Here is a 17,872-nt window from a genome sequence, read left to right as displayed (position 1 = left end):
CCCCCCCCCTCAAGAAGGTATAAAATTAAAGAAAACCTATTATTTATGTAGTTTGTTTATTTTTTTATGTCTGTTGGTTGGTGTTTCATTGGAAGTTCCCCCTTCCAATTTGGAAGTTTCTTCCCGGCAAATGTCTATATCCGCCTGTAGAATGTTGTTAAGTAATTTTATGACACATGTAAATGTATTAAATAGCCCTTAATCCAAAAATAAGTTAGTGAAGGAAATTTTTTTGCAGATACCATGCGAGAAAAAATTTCAAATAATTCAGCATTGCTAAACTGCTTTACAGACGAGCAAAAAAAAAATAAATTAAAATCGGGAGAGAAAAAGCAAGATGCGATATATAAGTGTTTTCAATCAACTAATCTAAAATCAAGTCAACAAGAGGTGTTTAATGTTTAACCATGATTTGTCGAAGGCCAAATATACCTTTGTCTAACTAAATTAAGACCAACAATATAAAATTAATATCCTTATCCTATTTTACTGCCACTTTCTATATAAATATGTATTACTGAAGTACTTACCCTGATACGCCGACAGGTATGGTTTTGCAACTGCAAAAAGAAAGAATTAATTTATATGAGAGCAATAGCAACAATTACAGTTAAAAATTACTATCGTATAGTGTAAAAAATACATTTTTTCGAAATTAACTGATAAAACTTCTTTAATGTCATTTGGTGAAAGTTGGTGATTGAAACCAGCGGCATTTTAATGTAAATCCCACGTCTTACTCTAATTGAGATTTTTTGGATAGCTAGATATTTTAAGATATTACAACACATAGAAATAACATAGTAATCATTAAACAAGGTGGACCACTGTGGTAATTCCTTATTACCTGAAACAGTAGTAGCTTTATCTTTTTGATCGCTATTTTATAATATCGTATAGTAAAATTTTAAAAACTAAATAAACAAAGAATTAATATGTATTTATGAAATAGTAACTTAATTGCAATTCTTTCGGTTGAGCGCAAAAATAGATTGAACAAAACTGTTTGTAAATATAATCGTTTTCTTATGTTAGTATTTCTTCTTTCATAAAATAAGTAGTTAGTTCATCTCTTTTATGTCAAATTACTTAAGATAACTTTTTGCGTATTTTAATATTCAATGTCTTAACTCTTTGGTCTAGTAACCAAGATAAACTTTGAGCATCTTTTCTGATTAGCAAAACATATTGGACCAAACAAAAGGGCAATGCTGACTTGTTGATATCTACAGAAGCATTTATATTTGCATATTTTGTATATAAGTTTAAGTGTTTTACGGTTAAGTCTGGATATAACTCGGTGTTTACAATAATTTCTCCATGCTATATTTTTCCTCGCGATGCTACGTTCACATATTTATATTACCTTGTCCTTTGGCACTACGAAGTTTGTAGAATCCCAGTCTCCTGCACTCCTGTATCCTCACCAAGCTGCTGGAGGTAGTCAATTAACTCCTTTAGCTCTTTCGAAGCCTTCTTATGATCTTCCAATTTATGGTGATAAGCCTCTTTAATTTGTCTTGATTCGGGCATACGCTCCATGCAATCCAGCCATCTTAATATAGCACTTTTTGTTTTAGGCACAATATTAAGCTCCCCACTGAGCTCTTCATTTGTTTTTATACACCGTTGCTCTTAATCTCTTACTGTCCCGTCAATTTTTCTGAGGATCTTCCTTTTTCATGCGGATAAGATCATTCTATCCTGATTTGTCATAACCCAATTTGCGCAGCCCTAAGTTACCCCAGGTCTTAGAGTACTGCGCTGCATTTTCTTTTCCTTTTTCCAGAACAGGAGTCTTCTTCTTCTTGTAGGACATGATCCTGTTTATTCTATGATCCCAGTTCTTGCTATATTGATGCCCATTTGTCATACCACCTCTTCGAAGATCTTCCTAGTGGTATTTTTGTATTGGGTTTATGTGTGTCGTTCTTCTATCTACCTCACCACATCCTGGACTCCAGTTTCTCTTAATGTATCCTCATTCCTAAGTCTCTGAGAGAATTAGCTCTTCTGAGAGTTTTCGTACAATTTAATAATATATAGTATAATAGGTTTTGTTTCCCACATGGATTTGCTTCTTGCCTTCAAAGTTGTTTGAATTATCCTCATTAATTTTGGAGTACAGATACTTAAATTACGGTACTCTCTTAAGTACTGCTCCACAGCCGGTTACATTGTTGCAACGCTATTCAATACACATCACATAGATTGGAGCAGTTTTAAAACTCAGATGCAATTAACTTGCAGAATATACAGAACACGTTCAGCAGTAAACGGCAATTAGACGAAGAAGTGGAACTAACTAAAGAAATCAGACACAAATCAAAGACAATACTGTAGGAGTAGCGCAGTAACGTGTTATGGGTACGGTCCCGTACCATTGGTACATAGTTTATATTCTTATGATAGAGAAGGGCACTATAGCAACTTTCTGCTAAGAAGACTGCGTAAGTATCAGATTCAATTAATCAAAATCAATATTATGCAAACTGTTCATTATGACACTCAAATTTCTTCCATAACCCCTCTCAAATTTTACACGTAAGAAACTTTAATATTCGTATTTTGTGTACAATAAAAGTACATTACTGATACACAAACTGATGTACAAACTGATGGCGACTAATCCGAGTGGTAATTTAATGTAGGAGACATATCAGCACTAAGATAACTTGTCCGTTTCTTATGAATATACTCCTAATAATGTTAGCCCCTTCTATCTCCTCTACAAATCCTTTACAGTAGACATATTAAAAAAATTCTAGTTGACATGATCAACCAAATTCCCTACTCAAATACTGTAACATTTTTGGGTATGGCATGGGCTGTTAAGCTTTCCTGGAGAGATCATGTCAAAGAAAAACTGTTCAATCATCCGAGTTTTCGAAAATATTCTCGTCTTGTAAAGTTTCTTCTTCCGAATCAAATAAATCGAGAATATCTGAGATATTTGGATTTACAGGAGTTATTGTGTTTTTGTTGCCAGAAAAACGTGCTTGTCTTATTGGCTTCAAATCCGTAGTAAAAAATAGTTTCCCTAGTAAAATCTACAACAGAAAAAAACTTTCTATTAACTGGTAATGTTGCTTTTTAGCTACATAGTTTTTTGAAAGCAGATTTAATCGTTACATAGCTCTATTCTAATGGTAAATATTTAAAAAAACTAAAGTATTGGTATTTTATGTTCAACGTAAAGCGAAAATATTGCACAAAAATGTTTTTACCTACTTTTGTGATAAAATATTTATTCACTTTCATGCAGCATGTGGACACCTTCAGCCATATTGAAGTAAATTTTTTCCTACCTTGTAATAGACGGTGCTGTCAGTCTCAACACTAATAAAAAACGTTGTAGCTTAAAGTAAACCTTTCTAGATGGGGTGTGTATAGCACTATGCCATAGAAATTATCGTTTAAAGTTGATGTAGCAAAAAGGGTTAAGATCGCCGGTCGCTTCAAGCATTGTTTCTGAGAAAACGGTTCATTCTACAAAATTGCTAATTAAAATTTTTCTTCAAAATCATCTCGGCTACATTTCTTGTTTCAAACATTTTTTTCTACGGCATATAGATTCTAGATAAATCTTTTATTTTAGGAGGAAGCCCGAGGGTACGAGTGGCAAAATTGTTTTGCATCTTAAGGTCCCCAAATTGAGATTCTCAGTAAAATTTAGCTTTTTAGTACGATTTTTAGAGGTCAAATCTCTGACGACTGGACTATATAAATATAGTATTTCCATACTTGTATCAAAGTTTCATGTAACGTATTTTTGCTTAAAAGTGCAATTAAATATGGATACTCTGATAACTATTAAAAAACGGTACAGATATTGAATAATATTTCAAAAACATTTTACACTAATTTCGTTTCCATTAAAAATTAGGCTGTAAAATAAAAAGAGAAACGATTGACCACTCTACACGTAGCCTCGCCAGCAATACGTGATGCAACGTCAATGAATTTGGAGTGATCCTCGTATAATACTAACGAATTAAAACAGCATAAACATAATGAATTCAAATATTATTCAACCTAACAGTTATGAAATACTCTGTACAGCTGAAAAAGAAAGTAACTGGATATTTAAATTAAAATAAATAATAAATATAAACAAATACCAAAAAAGATGAGGAATTATTCATAAATATGAATAGGAATTTCTATAAAATGTAATCATTGTTTTGTGGGTAGATTTTAGTTAACACTGCCTTTCCTTTAATCAAAATCGAGATTCTTCTAAATGGTAATACTGTTTGTAGTCACTTGTTTTGAATTTATTCTGTTGGGTATTCACTTTATTATTATCATCACAGCTTTTTTCTATTGTTGATATTTGATCTATGGGCGTGCTTTGGAGGTAAAAATAACTTGTAGGTACTCTCCTCCATTTTAGTTTGTACAGTGTGTGCTTCTCTATTCGTCCACAGTATACTTGACTAATTTGTTGCTTGCATACACAGTATACAAATCTAAATAATTTGTGTGTGTGTGCTGTTGGTTTCTTTTGACTGTGGTCTTTAGTCGAACTAAAATTACTCTTATATTATATCTCTTATACTCATTATATTTATAAATATTTATAACCTATTTGATAATAATGATTTACAATAGTAATTCACACATATATTATACAGGTAGCTACATACAGTGTGTCAATTTTAAAACTTACAATGGGCTATATCTCAAGAACAAAAGCTGATTTCGAAAAATGCTTGAAACTCTTTCTAGGATAGTAAGCATGGCTATCTTTATCTTATCTGCAGCAGCACGGAAAAGCTGCACATATGTTGTATTGAACCAGATTCTGAGGTTATTTAACCAAGATGTTCTTCTTCTTCCTGGACCTCGTTTTCCAAATATTTTTCCTTGCAGGATGGCTTGAAGGAGAGCATATCTGGATTCATTCTCGGTTCTTATTCATTCTTCTGAGGACCTCCTCATTTGTGACTCGGTCAGTCCACGGGATCTTAAGCATTCTCCGATATAGCCACATCTCAAATGCTTCCAGTTTTCTGCACATATCTTCGTTCAAGGACCACGATTTAACACCATAAAAAAGGACAGAGAAGACGTAGCATCGCAGCATTCTTACTTTTGTATCAAGAGAGAGGTTGTAACTCTTGAAGAAGGCCTCCATCCGATTGAAGGTGGAACTAGCTTTTCCGATGCGTGCTCTAATCTCCTGGTTGTTGGTCCATTCTTCATTTATTATAGTGCCGAGGTAGTTGTAGTGCGTCACTCTTTCTACAGGGAATTGGTTGACGTAGAGTTGACCTTCTGTTATTCTTTTCTTGCTAATTATCATAAGCTTTGTTACTACTTGTGATACATCATTAAAAAGACTATAAAAAATGCTATCCAAAAATGTCCATTAAATAAATGTTCAAAGTGGATTCCGTTGTTTTGTAAACAATAATACAGCCTATTTTCAAATTCTGCACGAACTTTGGCAAATGTTGTTCTAGTAATAGCGCCACATGCTTGCATAATTCTTTCTCGCAATTCCCCAAGTGATGTGGATTGAGTTTTATAAACAGCTGACTTGAGGTAACCCCGTAGAAAAAAGTCAGGTGACGGTAAGTCTGGTGACCTCGGTGGCCACTCAATAGGACCTCTCCTTCCAATCCATTTGTTTGGATAATTAGTATCCAACCTTCCAATTCCACCTTTTTTTTTTGGTATTACAGTATTACTTGGGGCGTTGGTGATATTTTTTCGCTTTCATATTATTTTTACTAGTATGGACTCTACCATTCTACTTATGTCGTTGTTTCACTCTTTTTTCTATTTCGTATCCAGTCGTTTCTGTTCTCTATATTACACCTTTATCTGAAATCCCTATTAAATTGACTGTCCCATAGTCCTGTGAAATCTCTGACTGTTTTTTTCATTACGTGTTTTCTTGATGTCGAGTCTTGTCTATGCAGTATCGGTCATAACCGGCCTTACACGCGTAAATCTTGGCCCTTGTAATTGTGATTGTATATGTACACAATCTGGGACAGTTCAGTGAGTGTATTCAATATACTCACTGAATAACTAAGCACTCTGTGCAATATAATAAATTAAGAGAAATCTTTAAATATACAACACACCTGTATAACTGTAAATAATTCCACAAAAATAATAGTAGGAACGCATATAACCAGGCGTATACCAGGAGGGATCAAACAGGGAGATAGCCTGAATCAATTTATTTTTAATTTATTGAGGAATAAAATAATAGAATGTTTAACGGGTTTTACAATAAGATACAAAATAATAATAATATATCGGCATCGTCTGCTGTGCTAATGACGCGATAACTATACTCGATACTGAAAAAGAGTTACACAGGCAGTTTCATGAACTCGATCAAATAAGTAGAAAACTACACATAAATATATCAATCGAGAAGACTTGTCATTCATATTGATTCTTGTTTAAAATATCGACGTTATTTTTTGCCAACGTATCTATAAATACATTTCAAATATTACTTTATGGACCCGTTAGGTATGTCCATTTTAGCCACGGTTTTTCAGCTATCTAGTTTTTTTATCACATTCGATTTTGAAGTAAATCGGGGCTGATTGTGTCCCGGTTTTTATTTTTTCTTTGAATACAGTGATTAGTCATATCATGTTATCTACATGTAATTTCTCTTCATAATTTTTGTTACTTGGTATATGAGAAATTCAAAGTTCTCTTTGCTTTCCATAGCGACACGTATTAAGTTGTCAGAGGATATCTCTCCTAGCTTTGTTCGCATTCTGTGTTATTCCAACGCAAACATGTTGCACTTGAAGATACAATGCTCCGCGTCGTCTTCTACGTTACATATGACACAATTCTCATCGCTGGTTTTTCGAATACTATACGTGTCTGGTCAAGAACTGCGTCAAATAAAAATGTATTCTCTTGAACTTACATTTGTACCACTCTATCACATCGGGTATTCATTTTTTGGTCCATTGTGCCTTGTCTATCTGTGCCTGACATTGTGCTAGCCATTCTGTTCGTTATTATTCTCTAATAATGGCTCTCACCTCAGGTAGGTGGCCGTCCCAAGAGTTATAGAGCATCTACCGTTCATTCGCTAGGAGGTGAATGGGGAGCGTACCCGCTATCACCCGTAGGGCCGTTGTTGAAGTAGTCCGGTACTTCCGATCTCTCGACTCCCTTTGTCAGGTATTTTGTGAACTTTAGGCATGTGTCGATGTAAATGCCTAGGTATTTTGCACAGTTTGTAGGCATTATAATAATACTACCAATTTGAGAAGTCAACTCGGGTCTTTGTCGTGGTCCTTTTAGTAGGACCACTTCCGTTTTGCTTCATGCCAGTTCGAGATCGTTTCTAGCCATCCAGCTGTTGACTTTTCTGCAGCATGTGTTAACTTTGTCTTCTATCTCTAAGTTCATGTCAGTTGTCACTAGTATCGCCAGGTGATCTGCGACTTAACTGCGATCTGCTGTTAACTTCTGTTCTGTATTTTTTACCACAGAGTTCCACAGTTATATGTACCCAGTCGGCAAAGTTGAAGGAATTCTTCACATCAAACATAACTAATAGTATGGCCCATCTTTACTTTGTGTTCTTTACAGTATTATTTAAACTTTTTACCGCGTCTATTGCTGACTTAGCTTATCTAAATCCGTATTGTCTGTTGGAGATAGTCTATTTCTCTCATTCAATTCATCTGCTACTTTTGACAAAATTTTCGTATAGTTTTCCCAGACAGTCTAATAGACATATAAGCCTGTACGAATTGGCTTCGTCTGGGTTTTTAGCGGGTTTATGTATCAGTGTAAATTTAGCTTGTTTTAGCTGGTCTGGAATTTCTTATCTTGTTAATAGATCATTAAGTGCCCTTCTAGTAGCTTCTGGGCATTCATTCACTAGTATCTTTATCGCCTCTAGTGGCACACGGTCCGGTACAGGGATTCCATCAAAATAGGTCTAATCTCCACCTATTTTGATGGAATTGTCGGCTTTGGTGAGTTCAGCCGCCGTCAACTTTTGGGGACAGTTCTCATCGTTTCTAATCAGGAAGTCGTTTGTGAGCTTATTAGGAAACAGTATTTTTATAGCTATTTCCCTTCTTTTGTCATTACACAGATTATATGGGAGATCTGACCTCAGAGTCTTAGTGACGATTCTGAAAACTTCGCCCTATTGTTATAACCTATTCTTCCAAAACCTTTAACATGAAATTTTGATTTTGAGTTTTGGCAACAAATATGAGGCATTTGAACAATGCCTAAAAACACTGAATTTGAATTCACACTACAAATGTTCTCACGTCATGGGAAATACTCCACGAAGACGGCATGTGACGGAATTTGTAGCAGAACTTGAGATTAATACTATTATTATTAATATTAAACTATTATTAATACCTATACACGGTTCACAATTTGTTGATAGCTCACTACAAGTTTAACCCTAATTAGAAAACTGAAATACAGAGAGGATAGGTAATACGATATAATAGTAAAAACCAACCTAAAACTGACGGTTTAAGACGTTTTCGACTAACCCACCTTATATCTGAAGGAATACAATACCTTATAATCCTATGACGGGGGTACATGAATGATTAGAGATGAACGACCAGTGTCGTAGAGTATATGAATGAAACATTTATTTGAACTAAATAAATATATTTTTTAAATTGTACTTCCGTTACTACTATCCATTATTTTCGAATCCGGAGAAAACTAATAAATATTTTTGAAAAATTTAAACGCAGAATGAAAGATTACATTATTACTCAGGGCAGAAAGTCCCTGAAAACTTCTACAATGTTTATTTTAATATATTATGTAACAGGGGTGAAAATAAAAAAGAAAATATAGTATAATTTTTAATTGAAAATATTGCATGCAAAAGAAACTTTTTATTTATTCTAAAAAATATTTCATTCTGCCTTTAAATTTTTCAAAAATGCTTTTTAGTTTTCTCAGGATTTGAAAAAAAAATGGATACATTTAAAACACATTGAAGATTTTGACAGGCGACATTTTGCGCATTTTCCCTTTAATACCTTACGATTACAACTACTATTACTTACCTTATATAATTACGATTAAAAAACTATTCAAATTCAAAATAAATAGGATCAACTTCGGAATCCGAGTCGTCTTGAGGGTTAATAATTAGGTTAATAATCTCTACGGTCGCATCAATTATGGTATCAAGATCCCACGTTTTTTGTTCTTCTTCTATTACATGTCTTACTGCATCTTTCCAGTTTTGTTTTGTAATATGTTATAAAGACTCGTATAACAATTCACGTACAGCTTGTATTTTATATGACGTATTTTTTCTAGCCACATAACTTTTCATTTGTGCCCAAATGAGTTCAATTGGATTTATTTCGCAGTGGTAGGGTGGGAAGTCTAAAGACTGTGATGTTTCGCCTTTCTGCCATTTTGTCAACTACGTATTTCTTGAACTTAGATTTGTGTTGCCGGGCAATTTTTAAAAGTTCTGCTTTTACCATTCCATCTTCGTAAGGCAGCTACTTATTTCGCAGCCAGTCAAGAATATCCTGTTTCTTCCACGTATTCGTTAGAAGTCTTTCTACTAGTCGTGAATGATAAGGTGCATTATCTAATACTATAATTGAATTTGGTGGTATGTGTTCAATCATTTGCTCAAAATACTCTTCGAAAACATCAGCTGTCATCTCCTCGTCATAGTCTTTTGTGCTTTTGGAATGAAATTCCAACAAACCATGCTTAACAAATCCTTTTTCACTGCCAATGTGAGAAATTATTAATCTACTGCCTTTACAAGAAGGTGGGGAGATACCAGTAGACCATCCTTCCATAAAGGCTTGCCTGGAGCTTAATATATTTTTATCTGACCAAATTTTTTTTAGAGTATGACCTGAGTTTACCCACGTTTCATCCTGGTAGAAGATGGGCCTTTCTTCAGCCCGGAATTTTCGTATGAATCTTAGATAATTTCTTCTCCAACATCATCTTCTCCTCCCGGTCAATCAAAAGTGATTTTCAGTCTGATTTCTCCCACCGGAAATTTAATTCTTTTAAAACTTGCCACAATTTAGTTCGTCCGATATGAGGCAAATCCGGGTCGTCTCTAACTTCTTGTTAGCTATACCGTGTTTTTTTCTTTCTGATAGGAACCTATATAAAGTTGACTCTCCTACGCCAGTCATGTTGGCACAACTTTCGACTATGTTGCGAACAGTGTTTGTGGGATTCTGAGAAACCAGAGCATCGTGAACATTCAGGACAATAGTCTTCTCTCTTGGTGAATAGACAGACTTACTGACTGTACGTAACAGTACCGGTGTAAAATTTGATGATGAAGCCATCACAATCAATCTAACAAAACGAGCACGAGCGAAAGGTACGTATATGTTCGTAGGTATATGGAATAAAAAATCACTCACGCACTGCATATAATTCGCAAAAGAAATATTCGAGACGCTAATTACTGCCGTAGACGCGGAAACACCAACGAGCCGTAAATTACATGCGATCAAAAACGTACTAAACAAAAAAATTGTTTTCGTTCGTAATAACTTCATCCTTTCAAGTTAAGTTTCGAATATAATTATATTATTAAAAATCTGGGGAATTCCATCTTAATTATCTTGCAACGAATAGTACCTTCGGATATGAATTCCAGGTTTTCTAGTAAAGTGATTAAACGCGAAGATTAGTATTGAAATATCCAAAGAGATAAGGTATTCTTATTTACAAAATTGTTAATGGTTAAATTCTTATTTTTATTAATATAATATAATAACCAACATTAGTCGTGAAAGTTTTAATTGTTTTTTTGCTAAATATATTAGTATTAAAATATTATCAATATTATATATAACAGTATTAAAACAATATATTATTATTTAATGAATAAACACCTTAGGAACGCCTATGATTTACGACCGTTTTATGAGTTTGAGGCATATTTCGTGCTCTCAACAATTTGTGAACAGAGAATAGAGATAAGATTAATACTATTACAAGAATTAATATTAAACTCAGCAATATATATATATGTATATATATATATATATATATATATATATATATATACATATATATACCCCTGATTTACCCCAAACAGTGCTCCCTTTCATTCGTTTTTATGTCCAGATCGTTTCTAAAACCCGCATTTTAAAAGTGACTATTTAAAATTTAAACGATGAAAGAAAATATAAAATAATAACCATGTTATCCAAATTTATTTTTAATGTTTACTGCAGATAATTTGTTTATTTTTGGATTTAATTTAAAACAACTATGTGGGAATATCCCGTCAAATACTTTTGTAAGAAAACCGATATTTTGAAATTAGGTACTAATAGTCGTTATGTTGTTTGTCATCTATTTTAAGATTATACACTAGTTACATATTAAAATACATAATATTTTTTTCACCTTGTCGTTAATTTTAAAAATAAATGTGTTATTTGCATATAGATTATATTATATACATTTAACTTTAAAACAACGTTATTTTAGTATTAAACATGTTTAAACGGTCGAGATCGATATTTACTCTGAGTAAAAAGAATAAACTTCCTACTTCTACGTGATAAACTGGGAATCCCATACATAAACAATAAGTAATGAATATTTTCAATTTATTTTTTCAGATCTACATAATTGATTCAAGTGCGCTATGGGAGGAGGAATTCCCAAACTCGCTTCTCAGTGGGTGTCAATAGATTCTAATTGTGTTAAATTAACAACTCTCTCACGTACGTCTAATAAAATTTTCGTGGAAAGCGATGCTCATGTGGAAATACAATGTGATATTAGGGTCAAGAGAAAGGAATCGGTTGTTCAGATTAACGTGTTGTTTTTTAGATGTTTAAATTCTATAAGGGGAAATCTAAAAATTCGTACCTATGTAAAGTATATTTCAGGAATGCGTCACTGTTTTGGATTATCGCTGGACACTCGACAGCTGATGCTCTACTGTACAGCATAAAAAGTACAAAAGTAAATTAATCTAGTAATGAAAAAATGTGAGAAAAGAAACTAATACCTTACTTTAGCGATACTCCTAAACCGGCTGCAAATTAATGGTATCCTAATAAGTTTGTTATAATAGTACTTGTGATTGTAAAGAGTTTGTTTGTGTATAGACAGAAAAAATGACGAGACGTGTTTTAGATATAAATTAAGTAATATTTAATTTGCATAAAATGATGATATAGGACATCTAATTAGCGAAGACCAAAGTGGATTTACGCCTGGTAGATCTTGCACTGATAACTTGTTTATAATCCAACAATTAATAGAAAAAAGAATAGCGGTTGGTACCGAAGTACATCTAGCCTTCATCGACCTAGAAAAGGCGTATGGTACAGTTCTAAGACTTAAATTGTGGCAAGCTTTACAACAACTCGGTATTAGTCTATACCTTTTAGGAATAATCATAGAAGTATACAGGGATAACACTACTTACCTAAAAATCGGAAATAGACTATCAAAGCAAATAAAAGTAACTAAAGGACTAAGACAAGGATGCAGTATGTCACCCTTACTGTTTAATTTATATATTGAGGCAGCCCTCCAAAATTGGAAAAACCCAAGGAATGGGAATCCCAATAGGAAATGACGTACTGTTCTCCCTGAACTTTGCGGATGACCAAGTCATCCTAGCTCAAGATTCTTATGATCTAGAATTTATGATAAAGCGTTTATACAGAGAATATGTAAAATGGGGGTTACAAGTCAGCATGAAGAAAACAGAATATTTAGTTATCAATTCAGATGCAAGGTTGGAAGTGTTGATAGATGAGGACGTGGAAATCAAACAAGTGAAAAAATTTAAATATTTAGGTGCACTAATTGATAAGAACGGCTTGGGAGAAACCGAAATTAAACACAGAATTAATCAGGGATGTTAAATTGTAGGATGTTTGAACTGCTTATGGTGGGATCGTAACATTTCCAAAAGAAACAAAAAAAGAATAGGGCAAACCATGAATCAGTTCTTTGTTATGGCACTGAAGTATGGGCAATTATTGCCTGAAGAGAAGATTGTTGGCAGTTGAAATGGATTATTTGAGAAGAAGTGTTAGAACATCAACGCTGGAAAGGAAGACCAACGAATCTATAAGAAATAACATGAATGATACAGAAACGGTCATTGACAGAATAGAAAGAAGAGGATTAAAATGGTTTGGACACCTATTGAGAATGCCTGACGAACGTTGGCCCCAAAAACTTCACAGATGGAAGCCCCCTGGAAGAAGAAAAAGAGGTAGACCTCGACGCTCATGGAATGAAGGAATTATAAGAGCGATGGAATCGAGAGGTTTGGAGTAGGAGCATGCCTTGGACCGGGAGGAATGGCGGAGCAGAACGGGAATACGACGACAGCCGTCTCCAGAATGTATTGTATTTACAAGTTGGATTCTGTAATATATATATATATATATATATATATATATATATATATAGTTTGCATAAACTTATTTTAGTGCTGAAAAGCCAATGGAGGGACTGCGACCCAAGCTCTTCTTCTTCACTGGGCACACTGGACAAGTGATTGGGACTCCTAGTCTCTACTTGGTTACTAAATGATAACTGAATCGGTTATCTAAGCACGGAAGATAATATACGTGAAATATAAAAAATATATATATTTTTAGAGCTGTATAACTGCATACTAGTATGACAGCTGTCACAGTTACCACAAAGATCATCGTATTGGACACGAATTGATAAGAATATCACCGAAACTATAAATATATGACAAATATATAAAAAATTATATGACAAATGGAATATTTACCAAGTAGTTAATGTCATTGAAAATATTTTTCCCTGGGCGTTCCTCTAAAACAGCGATTAAGTTCGTATAAGAACATTAGTCAACGCTTTGGATTATTTTTTCACTTGAAAACTCTAAATTTCGAAGAGTTCCGAACAAAGTTGCAAAGAATTTGCTGAAATCTATTATGGAAGACGTAAACGAGAAAGCGTTAGAAATGGAATGTTTGCATTTAACAGAATACTTGAAAATTAATCAAAGTAATTTGAAGGAACTAATAGTATTCTGGAAATATATTATCTTTTAAGAGAGAACAAAATTAAAGATAGCTTTCCTAATGTAGAAATAGCACTGAGAATCTTTTTAAGCATGATAGTAACAAACTGCAGTGGAGAACGCTCCTTCTCCAAATTAAAACGAATAAAAAATTAAATAACAAGAGAGATTAACCAGTTTGTCGCTAATGTCGATAGAATGGGATAAGATTGGCGGTGGTACCTATTTATGTTCTGTGATTTTAACAGATATAGTTGACAATGACTGATGTGACTTAGACAGTCCTTTTTGTGTTAATTTATACTTAAACCATAGACGTATATATTAAAATATACCGAGCATACCGGCCCCGCGTACTGACGACAAGATCTCTTCCGATTGTTCGATCTGTCCCTCACTAGCGCATTGCAACTTCTCACTCTCTCTCTCTCCCTCTCTCTCTCTCCATCACCAAAAGAAAAGCTGCTATACTTACTTGATATAAGACAGACACATTACATAATGATCAAAGAAAGATATCGGCATAGTATTACTGCAGTCAAAACACAATCTGGAGCAGATATAGCATCTAAGCATAATCTCTTAGTAGCACATATGAAAATTAAAATGAAATAATAGAGAAGACAGCAAAAGTAGAAAGAACTGATATAAATCCACTAATAGATCCAGAAATCAGAGAAATTATCAAAGAAAAAATAAGTGAACGTCTAAACACCGTACAGATTTAAGAGGAATGCACTGAAGAAAACATCAACAAAAACTGAAAAAAAAAAGGCTGACTTAATAGAACCTTCAAAAAAGTATCTACACAAAACCAAAGAAAAAAAAAGATTGGATGACGGACGAAATATTAAACTTGATGAACAAAAGAAGAGTATATAAGGGCAAAAATAAATCATTGTACCAGCAAACACAAAACGAAATACGGCGACAAATTCGAATACCAAAAGAAAATTGGTTCACAGAAAAATGTGATGAAATAGAAAAGCTACAAAATAAACATGACAGCTTTAATTTACACGGGAAAATAAAAGAATTAAATAGAAGACCAGAATACAAACAAAATATACTAGTTGATGAAAAGGGAGACACAGTAATGGATACATGAAACAAATTGATGGTATAGGCAAACTATATAGAACCGCTGTTTAACGACAAACGAGACAAAATAGATAACAAATATTTCGTTGAAGAGACTGGACCAGGAATAACAGAAAGTGAAGTAAAACACACAATTAAAGAAATGAAAACTGGGAAAGCAGTAGGACCAGACGAAATACCGACAGAAATATTGCAACTTATCGCCGACTGCAATATACATGTTATTGTCGAATTATTTAATATCATATACAGAACAGGTATATTACCTAAAGAATGGCTTCTAACAACATTCGTGACTATACCGAAAAAGAAAAACGCCAGACAATGTTGCGATTACCGTACCATCAGTCTAATGTGCCACATAATAAAAGTATTCCTAAAGATTATTCATCGTAGAATATATAAAAAGTTAGAACAAGACATTGGACAAACTCAGTTCGAATTTAGAAATGCTCAAGGAACCAGAGAAGCATTATATGCAGTAAATGTGCTAATACAGAGATGTTTAGATGTAAATCAGGACATCTATGTCTGCTTCCTAGATTATAAGATCTGCCATAAGAATAAATAATTTAAAAACTAATAAAATAAAAAACAAAACAGGTGTTAGACAGGGCTGTGTCTTGTCGCCATCACTGTTTAATGCATACTCAGAGGAAATATTCAAAAAAGCAGTAGAAGATGAAGTAGCAGGCATAAAAATAAATGGCCTACCCATACGCGAAATAAGATATGCTCATGATACAATACAAATAGCAGAAAATATTACAGATCTACAAAGAATTTTAGATAAGGTTGTTGCAGCGAGTGAAGAATTTGGTCTGTCACTAAACATAAAGAAAACAAAATTCATGGTTATATCAAAGAAAAATATTAGATACATCAATCTACACGTAAACAATAAGATGTTAGAACGAGTTCAGAATTATAGCTATTTAGGGGCAAACATTAATGAAACAAACGATTATACCAAAGAAATTAGAGTTAGAATAGAAAAGGCTAGAAGTGCATTTAATAATATGAAACAAATATTATGTTGTAGAGACCTCAGCCTAAATCTTAGAAAACGAGTACTAAAGTGTTATGTATTTTCTGTTCTTTTGTATGATGTGGAGACATGGACTTTAAATAAACAATGTCTCAATAAATTGGAAGCATTTGAAATGTGGACGTATCAAAGAATGCTGAGAATCTCCTGGACAGACAGAATAACCAATGAAGAAGTACAAAGAAGAATAGAGAACAGCAGGGAGATACTGGATTCTATCAAAATAAGAAAAATACAATATCTGAGTCATATAACACGTGGTGACAGATATGAATTCCTAAAACTAATAATGCAGTAAAAGATTCAAGGAAAGCGCAGCATAGGTAGAAGAAGAATGTCCTGGCAGCAAAACCTCAGAGAATGGTTTGGATGCAGCTCAACTGAACTCCTTCGGGCTGTAGTGTCAAAAGTTAGAATAGCAGTGATGATTGCCAACCTTCGTCGCGGAGATGGCACGTACAGAAGAAGAGAAGAACGAACAACGGAAAAAAAGATGGTGTCGTTACTTAACTCTACAGACTGCTCAGTCTATGTTAATATATACGTCCATGACTTAAACTCCACCTACAGTTGTAAACAAATAAATTTCTATAACAAAACAATAGAAAACCACATCTTTCAGATTTAAATATTCAAATTTAAGTGGTTAAGATGTCTTTTAACATTTAATTCCTGGTCTAAACATAGTAAATAGTAAAAGACATCGTAACAATGTAAATTTTAATGTTTAAAACTGAACGATGTGGTTTTATATTGTTTCGTTGTAGAAATTCATTTGCTTACAACTCTAGGTAGAGGCTAAGTATAAATTAACACAAAACAGACATCAGTTGTTGTCAACTTCAACTGTTAAAATCTTATACTAATTAAAAAAACAAACAAAAGAAGTTACACATTGTACATGATCTTGGATTTGCAAGAGATTAGTATTAAGAAAATTTTAGTGTTTAAAAATTGTTTGTGTCATTACTATTTTAAAAAAATTTTAATATCAATCAAGTAACCGTCATCCATAGAGCAACCCTTCAGACAGATTCACACAAAAGTCACAAAACTTTTACGCATAGCATCGGATAGCCAACACACACATTGGGATAGGAAAGTGCCTGGAATCCAAGAGCATTTGAACTCTATTCCCCACACGATAATAAAAACAGGCACCAGTATTTATGATGAAAGGGACAACACCACCAAAGCTCGGAAAAGAACCAGAACAAAGAGAATACCAACAAGTGACAGGAATAGTAGAAAAAACATTAAGGAGAGGTGTAGAAAAATACCTCCAACGGCAACACAGACAAAGTCATATTCGAATCAGGAGAAAACGTAATGGTAAGAGCGTTGAAAGTGTCCAATACTATAATGGTGTATGTGTCAAACTATTAGCAGTTTTTGAAGGCCTATATTGGGTGCATAGTGAAAACGGAATCAACAATTATGTTATAGAATACTTGGAGACTGATAACTTCAAGGGAATATTTAATATAAATGATTTATACAAGAATCATGATTAAATCAAACCTACATTCGTTTTTTTTTGTTTGCTTAGATGCATTGACGACGGGGAAAAGTTTTTTTAATAAGGGAAAATGGATAAAATATGCATTTGATAAAAAAATAGAAATTTGTAAATAAAAATCAAAGGCGGGGAAGTTGTTATGAACCGCAAATGTAGCAAAATTTAAACTGGCACA

The 17,872-nt window shown here is 33.5% G+C and overlaps 1 protein-coding gene across 1 annotated transcript in view; it reads right to left on the bottom strand.

The window, feature by feature from the left end:
* The window catches only part of Hmgcr (HMG coenzyme A reductase), a 206,248-nt gene that overhangs the window by 159,323 nt on the left and 29,053 nt on the right, over positions 1-17,872 (bottom strand). The window contains exon 2 of the mRNA XM_072545430.1: positions 531-560. The gene's annotated coding sequence lies outside the window, so the exon portion shown is untranslated. The remainder of the gene's footprint in view (positions 1-530; positions 561-17,872) is intronic.

This window comes from Diabrotica undecimpunctata, chromosome 10, assembly GCF_040954645.1.
Source record: "Diabrotica undecimpunctata isolate CICGRU chromosome 10, icDiaUnde3, whole genome shotgun sequence".
Lineage (NCBI taxonomy): Eukaryota > Metazoa > Arthropoda > Insecta > Coleoptera > Chrysomelidae > Diabrotica > Diabrotica undecimpunctata.
Note: the sequence above shows the minus strand (reverse complement) of the source record. Positions and strands in the feature narration are given on the sequence as shown.